The sequence below is a fragment of the Oryctolagus cuniculus genome, chromosome 6, assembly GCF_964237555.1.
Source record: "Oryctolagus cuniculus chromosome 6, mOryCun1.1, whole genome shotgun sequence".
NCBI lineage: Eukaryota > Metazoa > Chordata > Mammalia > Lagomorpha > Leporidae > Oryctolagus > Oryctolagus cuniculus.
The window spans coordinates 83,483,697-83,490,539 of record NC_091437.1 but is presented as its reverse complement, the minus strand read 5'-3'; positions in this window follow the sequence as shown (position 1 = coordinate 83,490,539).

Below are 6,843 nucleotides of genomic sequence, written 5' to 3'. Positions count from 1 at the left end.
AATCCTCCGCCTGTGGCACCAGCACCCCAGGTTTGGGGCACCGGATTCTGTCCCGGTTGCTCCTCTTCCAGTCCAGCTCTCTGCTGTGGCCCAGGAGTGCAGTGGAGGATGGCCCAGGTCCTTGGGCCCTGCACCCGCATGAGAGACCAGGAGGAAGCACCCGGTTCCTGGCTTCAGGCAGGCTGGCCACAGCGCGCCGGCCCTAGCGGCCACTTGTGGGGTGAACCAATGGAAAAAGGAAGACCTTTCTCTCTGCCTCTCTCTCTCTCTCTCTCACTGTCTAACTCTGCCTGTCAAAAAAATATATATTAAATGAAGCCTTTTCTCAAGAACCAACAATTGACACAATAAATCCCATAAACTACTATAAATATCAAAGTCAAATATTGACTATTTGTAATCTGTTGTATTTCTTGGCTTAGGTAGAAAATTAATAATTTGTTGTTTTATGCTACATATTTATATACTACATATTTCCCAAACAGTGTCTTTTACTCTTTTTATGTTTGGTAATAGAGCTTCAGTTAGAGGCAGTTTTAATGTCTACTCTCAGTGATTTCACCAAACGGATGATCTGACACTAGTTGTATGAGTCTATGTGAACAGTAGGTTTTATGTAGGTCAGAATTAATAGGACTATTGAATTATAAATTTAGTGTTCATAATAGATTTTACTTTCTATGCTCATTAGTGGAATAAACTGGCTTTTCAGAGTTTCCAATGAAGGTTATAGCAGCTGTACTGGTTCATTGTATCCTTTTGTTCATTTAAGAGAGAGGGGATGCTAAAGCTTTCATCTCAGATTTATTTTTGTACCTTGCCCAATACACTAGGGAGTGATGTTGGGTTTCATTCAGATTCAATGTGTCTGTATTGGGTCAAACATATTTTCATCCCACTTGAATTGCAAATTTGCTGGACTCTTACCTTACTGCTCTCTTTCCATATGAGGCTTTCAATACCACACTCTCTTTGCTTCATTTCTCATATATGCTTCTGGGTCAATTTCAGCTCTGCCTCACTGCTTGCCTTGTTCTCTGCCCACACGATAAACACTGAGCAGAGCCTTTTATCCTAGCAGGGCCTCTCCAGATATGACATTCAAACAACTCTTTCTCTCCAATGTATTATTTATAGGATCTTGAGTTGTTTTGTTCATTTAGGGTGTGAAGCCAAAACTTTTTTATGCAGGTGTGGCAATAAGTATACATGATTACCTGTCTTCCTGTGATTTAGTCTGTGGCACTTTCTTGGGCTAATTGTTTTCAGCTGGGTTGTTGCTTGGCACTAGCATGATGAACTTGGGTTTATGGGGCTTTTTGATGGAGGAATAATTTCAAATTCAGATATATTGAAGGGAAACATGCAAGTGGTTTGGACAGAGGTTATTTATGCTGACAATGAGCACAGATGCACCTGCAATTTCATACCATTGCTCTACTTGTCAAGAAAGATAGACAGTTGACCACATTAGAATGTAGATTGCCTTCTACTTTTTGGTGACTGTTTTGCTGTATTTAAAACAATGTTTATTTATTCACTTTTATTTATTTGAAAGGCAGAGTGATAATGAGAGAGAGACAGAGACAGAGGGATACAGATCTTTCATCCATTCATTCACTCCCCAAATACCTGTAAAAGCCAGGGCTTGTCCAAGTCAAAGCCAGGAGGCAGGAACTCCGTCTGGATCTCCTTTTTGGGTAAAAGGGACTCAGGACTTGAGCCATCATCTCTTGTCTCCCAGGTGTATTAACAGGAAGCTAGATCAAAAGTGGAGGCAGAGACAGGAGTCCATCCCAAAGACTCCAAAATGGGATGTGGGCATCCGAAGGCGCAGCTTAACTGACTGCACCACACTGCCCATCCCTGGAGGGTGTTTCATAATGATTGTCCATAAACCACCTCCATAAGAGTCATCCTGGGCTGGGCCACACCCAGCTTTTCACCAGCTCTTTGGGGTTGAGGCCTGGAACTTGCATATTATGAAAGCACTCAAGGTGATTCTCAAGTACACAACAGTTTTAGAACCAGTTTTTTTTTTTTTTTTTTTTTTTTTTGAGATTTACTACTTGAAAGGTAAAATGACAGACAGACGAAGGGTCAAAATGTGGGGGGTGGGGAGAGAAAGAGAGAATCTGCCATCCACTGGTTCACTCCCTAAATGCCTGCAACAGCCAGAGTTGGGCCAGGCCAGGCCAAAGTCAGGGACTGGAACTAAACCCAGATCTCCCCAAACAGGTGGCAGGAATCCAATGGCATGGCCATTATATGCTACATTGCAGAAGCATAAACAGGAAGTTGGATAAGAAGTGCAGCATAAACAGGAAACTGGATAAGAAGTGCTTCTTGGTTTATGAGAGTTCCCCAAAAGTTCATGGAAAGTGCCGATTATGAAAAAGCTATGCATAGATCTCAAAATATTTTTCATCAAAATAAGCATATCTTTTTCCATGAATTTTCTGAAGTCCTCTCCTTATCTAGACACTGCACAACACCAGACCATCAAAGAGATAGTTCACCTTCCAACTGGTCTCCTTTCTCCCAAGAGACGTTTCTCAACACAGCAGTCAGAGTGATCTTTAAAATCATGATTCCAGTTATGCCACTCCATTGTTCAAAGTCCTTCAGTGTTTCCCTTCCAGTGGCTGATAACCTCCCCAAGGCTGACGCACTTCTTTCCCCAAATGCTGGGACTGCTGACAGGTGACAGCCCTCAGCTGAGTCTCACTCTAGGAACTGCCTCTGCAGAAAAGTTGCCTCATTCAAGGTCACTCGCCTGGCCTTGCACCCATGGGTGCTTGATGCAGTGCTATCAAGCCTGCACCATGTAGGATATTTTTCCATCTGCAAAATCCTGCCTTCTTCACACTTCTGTAGGTGAAGCTCCCTGGCTTTCATTCCCAGAAAATTCCTCTACCTTTCTGCGATGGAAGTGTCCCAGGGAACTCAACCTGCAGCACTTCCACCTGGTACAGGAGAGACCCAAACACCTTCCCTATGAGGCCCTGTGTGGTCTGGGCCTGCCTCCTTCCCTCCTTTTCTCTGTTCTAAGCAAGGTGTTAGAGCCTCCTCCCTGATTTTCCTGTGGCTCCTCAGGCACTCCGAATTGACCCCACCTCCTGCTCTTGCTGTTCCTTCTCACCAGGACAGAATCCCTCTTCAGAACTCTGCGGGGCCTGCTTCTCTGATCTCTAAGAGAAGTCTTCCCTGATGAACCTGACAGTCCTTTCTAAAGATGTCCCCTCTCATCAACTTCTATCCCTTTACCCAACCTCACTTTTCTTCATAGTGTTTATCATGCTGACTTTGATACAATGTAATAAACCTATTCATTGTTCTTGTGTTTCCCTTTTCTTGAGTGGCAATTCTCTCAGGTCAGTCTTGTTTCCCACTGAACAGCAGCGTCTGACATAGCAAGTACCCAATAAACATTTCTGAATGGATGGATCGGTGAATTAATAAATAAATTCATGAATGACCTCGATTGACCTACTTCACTCACACAAAATAATACAGATGACAATTTTTATTTTTCTGTGTACTTTAAAAAAGATTTATTTATTTGAAATGTAATGTGATAGAGGAGAAAGAGAGGGAGAGGGAGAGGGAGAAGGAGGGAAAGAGAGAGAGAGAAAGAGAGAGAGAAATAGAGAGAGAGGGAGAGGATATGAATGAATCTTCCACCTCTGGTTCACTCCCCAAATGGCCACAACATCCAGGGCTGAACCAGGAGCCAAGAACCCCATGCAGTTCTTCATGTGGATGACAGGGACCCAAGCACTTGCTGCTGCTTTGGCAAGGCACATTGGCAGGAGGCTGAATCAGGACGGTACTTGGGTCTGGCACTCTGATATGGGATGCTGGCATTGCAAGGTGAAGTTTAATGCAAAGTGGCACAAGAACCATCCCACTCTCTACTTGTTTAATCTTCATATCTAAAAGCATTTAATATATCATTATATGTTTATTTCATGGCTCTGCCATTTGTTGGCTGTGCAACTGAGATAAGTTCCTTCAGCTCTCTGCCTCAGTGTTCTTATGCACATAATGTAGATGACAGGGTTGTTGTAAAGATGAAGGTGCTTAGAAAGTGGCAACAATTTGGTATATGCCAGTGAGCTGCTTTACAAGTTATTGTGCCCTTGAATTTGCAATTAAACTTTATTTTTCAAAGCCGAAAAGCATTCTGTCAGAAATATATTTACTTACCAAACTGCTTTTTGTGTGATCTTCGGGTTGTTTCTTAGTGTTTGATCATAAATAATTACTATAATTACATCCTTGTTGATACTTTTTTGCATATCTGAAATCTTTCATTGGATCAATGGCTATGAGTAGAATTACAGATACAATTCTTAATACTTCTGCTTAGGGTGGGCTAACTGCTCTAACAAATAGGCTAAACATATAATGACTCAAATACAGTCAAAGTTTATTACTTACATTTCACAGTAGGTATTGTTTGTTCCCTCTTCTCTAAAGCAGCACTGAGCTCCATCATCTTTGGGTTGTGACCGTCAGGGTTATCACACTGGTCTGTTCCAGGCCAGCGGAAGGAAAAACCGAGTGGAAGGAAGGCACACCCCATATGCTCCTTGGCACAGAAATGATGCTCCTCACCTCCACTCTCATGACACTGAGAAAAATGAGTCCCATGGCCTTGCCTGGATGTCAGGGCAGCTAGGAAATGATGTTGGACAGCCTAGGTACTCTACCCCAATAGGGGGAAGCACATGTCCTTGGTGGGCCTGGGCCTATCTCCAACACATCATGGGTTATGAGTTTTTTCATTTTAGGAATTTTAACCATGGAAAATGTGTTTTACAGCAGCCATGAAATTAACACTAGCACTTATATAAAGGACAAGACACCTGTTTGGCATGGCAAAACAACATATATTAAAATTGAGTTCTTTGGAAAAACTGAGGATGCGCTAAGATAACAGAGAGAACAAGAAAGAATGCTTTAAGATACTCAGATTTATAGATAGCAACTTGATGTTCCCTTTACAAAGTCAACATTTGAATATTTTCTACATGGTCTATCAGCTCATTTATCTGTGGGACTTCTTGGCCCTTTAAAAGAAAATCTTCAAAATAAATAATCCACAAAATTGCAAATGTCACATGACCACAGCACATTTTAATACTATTGATGGATAATATCAAATAATCAGCCAGAATAAATCTTTCCATGTGGTACTCTAATGAGTCAAAATTTATTTTTCAGAGCAGACATAAAATAGTTGAATAAATATTTATTATAATATTATTTATGATATTTTTGTTATAATCAAGATATACTTGTCTGAGGCATTGTCCTCTTATTTGGAACATCAAGGTGCCAAACCATCACATCCTTCCTTCTGAACAAGCTTGGGAAATGCACTCAGAAGCCAGGTAGGGATCACAGCCTGGCAAATCCAGTGAACTGAATAGACTACACTGGGGTCTGAGTGCTTTCTCCCAATGGCTGCCTAATGATGGAGCCTTGTGCTGTGTTTATCAAGTCCTGGAAACTAGAAGCCAAAAGAGATGGGCTTCTAGACCTTTCCAAACATTCCATAGCTAGGAATAGGAGTAGCAAAAAAAAAAAAAAAAAAAAAAGGTGTACACCTTGATGGGAAGACAGTGCCTAGAATGGGAGCCACTAGATCAGACGAGGATTGGAAAAGGAATTGGAACCTGGTGCTCAGTTTCTTCAGTTGGATAAACCACTCCACTTCCATTTAGAAGAAGCTGTGAGATGTAGAGAAAGATTTACTAAAACATGTTTCAGCAGGTGGCCATTAGGCTGAGGCAGCCTCCAGCAGTTTGTTTCCATGTAAGCAAACCAAAGCCCAAGATAAGCAGTAAAAGGAAACTAGAGAGTTTACCAATCACGAACCACCTACTAAGCTCTGACTAGGGTCTTTCCTCGCTAGCCAGTCCAGTGTTTTCTCTGCCTTCCTTCTGTGTTCAGCAGTTTCAGGCTCACTGCCTACACTGCTGCTCTGTAGCTCTCCGAATCTCTCCTGTTCCGAGTGCCCACTGATGTATGAGCTGTTCTTTGTACAAATAAATCTCTCTTGTTTTTATTATGGTTAAAGTTTTCCTTTGAACAGAATGGATGTTTCCAGTGTGGCACCTTGTGAAGAAGTGGAAGTCAATTCTGTGAGTTGAGATAGAGGCTGGGTCCCTGTTTGCTCACACTAAGCCTTCTGCTCATTTGCATTTTTTTTTTAAAATCAGGATGAAGAAAGAGAGAGAAGGAAGGAAGGGCACCATCTCAAGGCTCATGCTCCATTGAGATAGAAGATCCCACTTTCCCCACGTTGCACAGTTGAGAACTGTCCTCGGCCATACATACATGAGAAGGGGGCTGCATAATATACCCTAACCAGGTGCTCAAAGATGAGAACAGATTTTGCTGGAGACTCAGAGAATTTCCATCACATCAGCTAGATGCTATGCTTTCTCCTATAGCCCTGACTTATCCCCTCTGAATTTCCCTTCAGCATCCCCTGTCCATTAGAGGGGAAATGTAAGGAAAAGAAAGAGGGGAATCCTCATTCTCCTTCAAGGTCTTATTGTAGCTTCTGCATTGCTTCCGGGGGTGGGGGGAGATTGCAAGTCAGACAATACTGCTGGTCCTACCAGAGTTGGAAGATGAAGGGTGTATGTGGCAGGCCTGCTAGTCCTTTTCTGGTTTTCTGTCCCTCAACCCACAGATATTAAGGTGGAAAGGCAAAAGATCTAGACATTTCCAATGCCTGGAGTCAGTCCCTCACAGTGAATTTGTGGCATATTTGTCAGCTATGAAATTCCTGGAGGAATTGAGCAATGTTCATTGACTTACTAATGC